This window comes from Myotis lucifugus, unplaced genomic scaffold (genome assembly GCF_000147115.1).
Source record: "Myotis lucifugus unplaced genomic scaffold, Myoluc2.0 scaffold_1713, whole genome shotgun sequence".
Lineage (NCBI taxonomy): Eukaryota > Metazoa > Chordata > Mammalia > Chiroptera > Vespertilionidae > Myotis > Myotis lucifugus.
The window spans coordinates 17,799-25,230 of NW_005872761.1; positions in this window are offsets into that span (position 1 = coordinate 17,799).

Below are 7,432 nucleotides of genomic sequence, written 5' to 3' on the forward strand. Positions count from 1 at the left end.
AGTACATGTGATGGGCAGTGGGACAGGGGATTTCCCCAGTGTTGTTGTTGTAGGTGGCAGGAACAGGCACCAGGTGTCTGACCAAACCTATGTTCAGCAACCTCGGTGCAAGGACAGCGCCCGGCCAATCGCGCCACGGCAGCCGGGCCAATGGCATGGTCTTCACCTCAGATCCATGGGTGTGTTTCCGAAAGGCCCCCCCAAAACCGCAGGCCAACGCTGTGTGCTGTGCCCACTTCGCCGGGGAGGGGTCCATAGCTTCCGAAGCCCAGTGTCCACTCCCAGGAGCCAGGGAGCAGGAATGGGATGAGACGGCCAGGATTCGAGGGCCCGCGACCCCCAGCGCCCGGCTGGTCCTGCTGGGACCGCCCAGGGGTCGGGTTCAGAAAGGGACACTGGGCCCGAGATGTCTCAGGTAAAGGCTCCTCCCGGCCTCAGGTGGGGTTTCTCGGTCATTTCACCCGTAAATCACCGCGAGCAAAGGCGGCAAAGCCACGGCTGGTCGCCGCCCACGGAGCGGCCAAGACCAGTGCCCGGCTCAGCTGAGTCTCGGGGGAAGGAGGGAAGCCAGGCTGACAATGAGGAGAGAACGAAGATGTTAAACTTCTCGGTTCCACTTTGAGCTGACATTGGCGGCTCGCCCAGCTGCCGTGTCTGCCGCGCCGGGAAGTGGCGTGATTTATGGCGCCACCGCCACGACCTCCATGCTCCCCCCCTCCCCCAGGAGCAGCGACCGCGAGGTTAGCTGCCGGGTGGGCGGCGGCATGAACAATGCCCGTGTCCGGCTGGCGCTGGGCTGCAGCCTGAGTGAGGCGGGAGCAGGGACGGGGCCCAGGCTAAAGCCCCCCCCACACACACACACACACAGCACCTCCCGCAGGCCCAGCACGTTCCGGAACAGGCCGCACTGGATGGAAACGCCCTCGAACTGAGTTAGAAATTGTCTCCTTCCTCGTCCCTCACAGACGTGCACGCAGCCAACTTCACGCCCATTTGTATTTTGTATGTTAGTAAAAGTCAACGTTAAATGTCCATGCACCGCGCCAGCCCTTCTTCATGTTTCACAGTCACTACTTCACGCTCTACGTTCACGCCTTCATCAGCCCTCGGTGCCTCACCCATTACAGCCCCTTCACCAGCGGTTCTCAACCTGTGGGTCGCGTCCCCTTTGGGGGTCGAACGACCCTTTCACAGGGGTCGCCGAAGACCATCGGAAAACACATATACAGTTACATATTGTTTTTGTGATTAATCACTATGCTTTCATTATGTTCAACTTGTAACAATGAAATTGGGGGTCACCACAACATGAGGAACTGTATTACAGGGTCACGGCATTAGGAAGGTTGAGAACCGCTGCCCTACACGGATGAGAAGATTGAGGCTCAGAGGTTAACAGCCCGTCAGGGTCGCGAGCACAGCAGGTGCTCTAACCGCGGGCCCTGCCGTCCTGCTGCCCCGCCACCGATTCTCCGATTCTCCGTCTGTAACTCGGCCACGTGGGCTGCACCTTCTCCCGCGCTCGGCCGGCCACCGTGCTGAGCGAGGCCGTGCGCTGCCCCTGCTGAGGGGGAGGGTGCAGGCCTGGAAAGGATGCGTTTTGTCTTCCAAAGTCACAGCTTGTCCTTTTTGTTTTTGTTTGGTTGGTTAATCTTCACCTGAGGATATTTTTCCATTATTTTTTTTTAGAGAGAGGGAAAGACAGAGAGAAACCCTGACGTGAGAGAAACACGTCGATGGGTAGCCTCCTGTACGCGCCCCAACCAGGGCCCAGGCTGGGGAGGAGCCTGCAACCCAGGTACATGCCCTTGACCGGAATCCAACGCGGGACCCTTTGGTCTGCAGGCTGACGCTCTATCCACTGAGCCACACAGGCCAGGACCACAGCTTGTCTTCATGAGCAGGTCCAGATTGGAAGCTTCTGTCTCCAGACCTTTCCTTTATGCTAATCCCATTTGCATACGTTTACATCTCATTTTCCCCAAATGAAGGAGGAAGGGGAAGCCATGGTTGGACACCCACTGCGTTCTAAACGGGGCGCTGGGGGCACTGAGCCCCACGGGACCCCACGAGGGAGTATCCTTATCCCTATTTTATAAACCGGGAGACGGAAGCTCGGGAACGTTAAGGGCAGCCCTGGCCAGTATCCCCAGTGGCTAGAGCACCAGCCCAGGTTCCAAAGGGTCACGGGTTCGATTCCTAGTCAAGGGCACGCACAGCACCTGGGTTGCAGGTTCCATCCCTGGCAGATGAGGGAGCGTGCGGGAGGCAGCCTCTCTCTCTCTCTCTCTCTCTCTCTCTTCCACTCGCTCTAACAATCAATGGGGAAAACATCCTCGGGCAGGAGAGGTGAGGGCCCTCACTTTCCCTTTTTGTTCACAGAAAGTGAGGGCCCTTCTCTGGCCTGACTACGTGCGAGGGCGCAGAGCGAGCCGTGACCCCCTTCCCTGGGGCTAGACGGGTGCCTGTGGGTCCTGGTACCTCAGCGCCTCCTGCTCCTCCTGGACCCGGATCGGGGTGCGGGGGGAAGAGCCGAGGAGCGGGGAGAGCGGCTCCGAGCTCAGCACCCCGAGACCCCCAGAAACTGCTCCGCCCGGCCTCCTCCGGCCCCAGGTCTTGTCAGCGACTGGGACACAGACGTCGCCGCAACCTTGAGAGCTGCCTCCGGGCCCAGCTTCTTCTCTGGCAAAGAGCCCAGCTCCCTCCGGTCCTGGCAAACGCGCAGCCGGTGTGAGGCCATCCGCCTTCCGGAGGCCAAGGACAAGGGCACGGACACACCGCTCCGGTCCCCGCCCACAGCGCCCGCGGGAGACGCTGGGCTCCAGGGAGGTGGGGGGGGAGCAGGGGGGGCCCAGCCTCCACTCCTCCCGGATAATCCCCTAACCCCGTCTCCCCACTTCCCCTCGGCTGCAGAGCTCTTGAAAGTCAATTCGAAGCTCACTGCAAACTCCTTTCCTCCCAGAGAGAAACCAAACAAGACAAACAAAACAGAAGCCGTTGTTTGTCTCGGACGCACTGGCTGTGACCGATCGGCAGCAGCGACGTGTCAAAATGCCAAAAAACTGTGTCAGAAACAGCATTTACACAACTCGGGGGGACCGGCTGCCGTCCTGAATGCGTTTCCTCAGTTCTCCGTGTAGAGCTGGTGTGTCCCCTCCAGGGTCTTAATGAGCCTCAGAGAAGCACACACTTAATGAGCACGATGTGGGGCGAGCGCGGCCGACACCCCGTGCCTGTCTGCACGCCGCCCGTGGCCCTGCCTCCTCCTCCTCCATCTTCCCTCCGTTTCCTCTCCCAGGACCCGCGCCCTCCGACGGGTATGCCCATCGCCAGGAAGCTAATCAGCTAAGAAGAATGAATTCCCATTCATCCCTCTGTCGGCGTGAGGAGAACATCACAGAACGTTTCCTGACACTTTGCAGATAACAGTCGGACGCGTGGCGGTCCCGCGCTGCCGGGGTTCTGTATGTTTAGTTTAATGAGCTTGGAGATGATATTCGAGCGTATCTGTGGGCAGGCTGCTGGCCCCCGCGATCTGGCTCAGAGAAGATAACATGACAAAGTCCACGGCCGTCCAGGCTCTGAAAGTGTCGGAGCCTCTTGCACAACTTGAACAGAAGAGATTTACTTCCATGAAATCAGGGCGAAGCCCTGGCCGGGGTTCAGTGGTTAGAGCGTCGGCTCTCGGACTGAAAGCTCAGGGGTTCGGTTCCGGTCCAGGGCACGTACCTGGGTTGTAGGCTCGATCAGGCCCCAGTCGGGGCGCATTCGGGAGGCAACCAATCTATGTGTCTCTCACATCGATGTTTCTCTCTCTGTCTCTCCCCCTTCCCTTCCTCTCTCTCTAAAAAAAAATAAAAGGGAAAAAATACCTTCAGGTGAGGATTAACAAAACAAAAAGGAAGACAGTAGGGAAAGATGGATTCTCCTTAGCATGACCGGATATGTCTCTCTAACCCCCTCAACCCTCATTATATTTAATAGGAAAATACTACCAATTTTTTTTCAGTAAAATAAGGAAAACAAAGATTCCATTATATCAACTACTATTTAACATTGATTTGGAAAGATGTATCTTTCAAAATATAGCCAATATAACAAAACAAGGAAAAAAAATGAGACATAAAAGCGAGAAAGAGGAAGTAGAATTATTATTAGAAATAGTCTCATCGTTAATCCAGAAAAGCCAACAGAATCCGTTGCAAAGCGATTATTAAACCTAGGACCCGTCACAGTCCGGCGAGCAGCCGCAGCGTCCGTAGAGGCAACGGCCGCCATGTTTGTGCACGACCACAGCTGTCTTTTCAAATGGAAACACCCCACGTGCAATAGCGACAACAACCAAAGTCTCAGAACATCTAGGGAGAAACTGAGCAAGAAACGTGCGAAGTCCACGTAGAGTCCACGTCCCGTGCCCCCAGCCGAGGCCGAAGCCGCCGGGAGCTCGGACAGCCAGCGGGCCGCGCCCTCGAGCCCCGTGGCCACCAGACCTCGGGCCCCGAACCGAGAACACATTTCGGCTCTTTTAAGCCACGCCGCTCGCTGTTCACATCCACCTGGGGGTTTTCTTCTCAACACCCCCCCCCAAAATAATGTTTCTCATTCATGTTTCTGTGTATAAACTTCTCTGTCTTAGAGAAGGTCTGAGCGAAAGGTTAACTGGAGAAGACGAGGCTTGAGCCTTACAAACATCTAACAAACATCAGAGGGGAGCTCCTTCAAGCCTGAGCCTTGTGAAGGCATCTTCCCCTCGACCAGCATCTTCCAGGAGCCTCTGACCACAACCCTGGCACAGCCCAGACACGTGCCCAGCCCCGATGCCAACGCCAGCCCAAGCCTGCGGCTCTCCTGGGCACATAAACGCCTGCTCCCTCCCCATTCGGTACCGACTCCTTTCTCCGCCTCAGTCCCCCGCACCCCGGTGCCTCGAATGAATATCATCTGATAACACTGAGCCTTAATTGGTTCTGTGTGACCCCGGCCCAACTCCGGACCTTCCACCGAGGACATGGTTAGTCCGGGTGGTCTGTGTCAGACACTGCCCTGTTTTCTGGGGACGCTGGGTTATTTTTTAAAAATGCACAGCTCACTCATTCTTTCCCCACCACCAAGTACGACAGTGCAGCACATGGCACGGCCCCGAGGCTGAGCGCCTGGATTTAACTCCGTCCGTGTCAGGAACAACCTGTTACCGTTGGAGTCTCGTCGGCCGGGGATCCTGCATCCTCCTGGGACCCTGACCACTCAGCACCCGGATGTCCTAGTATTCTTTCCGCTGGAGAGTGACAAGGAGAGCACTGCCATTCGCCGACCGATCGCTCAATTCCATATTCCTCTCCCTTTTCCAGCTTCTCCGAGTTAAACATTACATTTCATTTCTGCTAAATCGGCCTGTAACAAGCTGGGTCTCATTCCGTTACAGATTTGATGACTCCTCCATTGGCGGAACATAAAACAGTGTCTGGCACATGCATTTCCACAGTTTAATTCTGCGCTCCCAGAAGGGAGCTCGCGGACCAAACGGGGAAGGAGACATGAATAAGTCATGCCAGGCGAGCAGAGCGACGGCGAGGACGTGCGAAGCCCTCGCGGTAAATGTCAAGTATGGAATTGTTTTATGTAATTGCAGGCCTGGCCCGGCCCGGCTCCCCCCGGATGGCCTGGGATTCGCGGAGATTGACACTGTCCTGCGCTGCAGGCCAACAGGAGACCAGAGCACTCGGCACCAGATGGCAGGCAGTGCCTCACCCTGCGACGCAGAACTGCTCGCGCCATGGTCCCCCCAGAGCAGGCCCCCCAACTCTACTCACTGTGGACGGGTGGGGGGTCATCCCAGAGCGAGGACGGGGTTGCGTCTCCATCGCCAGAGCCGACCAGAGCCAGGACGCTGAGGCAAGAGCTGAGGAGTCACTCCTGATTCCTAACAGCTGCGCCCCTGCTGGGGCGGATGTAGGCAGGTGCGGGCAGGTGCGGGCAGGTGCGGGCAGGTGCGGGCAGGTGCGGGCAGGTGTGGGCAGGTGCGGCATGGACCCACTGGGATGTGGATCAAAGTGGTGCCCTCCCCTCCCGAGCGGGGCGGGGCAGGGCGGGGCGGGGCTACCCACTCCTCCCGGGCGGGGCGGGGCGGGGCTACCCACCCTCCCAGGCCATCCTTTCTTTTTCTGTAAAAGAACATATCTTGGGTGAATCACGGGGTAGAAAAAGTTAATTCCTAGAAGAAATGGGCTTAGGAAACAAGTTACGGAGGTAGAGGAAGGGCTGTTGAGCGTGGGAGTGAGGACGCGGGGGCTGGGAGGGAAGGCGGGGGGGGGGCCCCGCCGAGGGGGGAGCGGTGGGGGGGAGGGGAAGGCACCTCGTGCTCCCTGGAGGGGAGCCCAGCCACCTCTCTGTCCTCGCTCCTCCTCAGGGTCCGGGAACCCCCGAGCGCTGGGCAAAAGGCCTCGAGTAAACATCTTAGGTTTGGGGGCGATGCCGTCTCCCGGGACGACTCGGCTCACCTGGAAGCGATTCGCAGTCACCAACACTGAGCGGCCGCTGCGACCGGCGGCCGTGGAGCATTAGTGGCCGGCGAGTCCGAAGGCAGCCGCTGGCGTCAATGAATTCCATCAAGAGCCAGTGGGCCTGGCCCCAGCCGTGTCTTCCAAACCTGCCCCCGGGGGGCCCGATGGGAGGTGTGGGGCTCCCCAGGGACGGTGTGGGTTAGACCGTCCCTCCCAGGGGCTCCTGATTGGCGGGGACAGGAGTCGGGGGTTGGCTGGGCCCTGGGCATCCAGGCCCACAGAGCATCAGGCCAGCACGCGCTCCAGCCACAGACGGTGAGAGGGCGGGACACGAACTGTCCTTCACGCTTCCTGGGGGGGGGGGGGGCACGTGTCCACTCCCCTGGCAGCGCCCAGCAGGGCCCACGACCGCGTCTCCTTCAGGAGCAAAACGGGAAGACAGGAGGTGCCCGACGCTGCCCCGGGCGGGAGCTCGATGACCTCCACTCGCTGAGTGTGGACGAGGCCGGTGTCGTCACAGCCCACGCTGAGCCCCTTCCCAGCCTCTGGGCGCCCCTCACCTCTCTCAGCCCCGCCCCCCCCCCCGTGGATTTGGGGGTGCACTGTCCTCTGAATGTCCCTTCGGAAGTAAACTCTCAGGGCGAGCCTGTTGTCACTCGGTCATCAGGCAGGGCCAGGTACCGTACACGAATGATTAACGAGTGATGGCTTTCTTGATTGACCATCAGATAATTACATTTGACTAGGACTTCCCCTCTAAGTAGAGGAGCAGAACATAGATACAGAGGAACTAATAGGAGAATAATAGGAATTGACAAGAGGAAGGATACTAGAGATTGCGGTGACATAGAAATCTTTGATTATATATTAGGGGTGTGGTATCAGAGCTGACGAAATCGTCTTGTCTGTTTTTTATAGCTATTTAGATACGC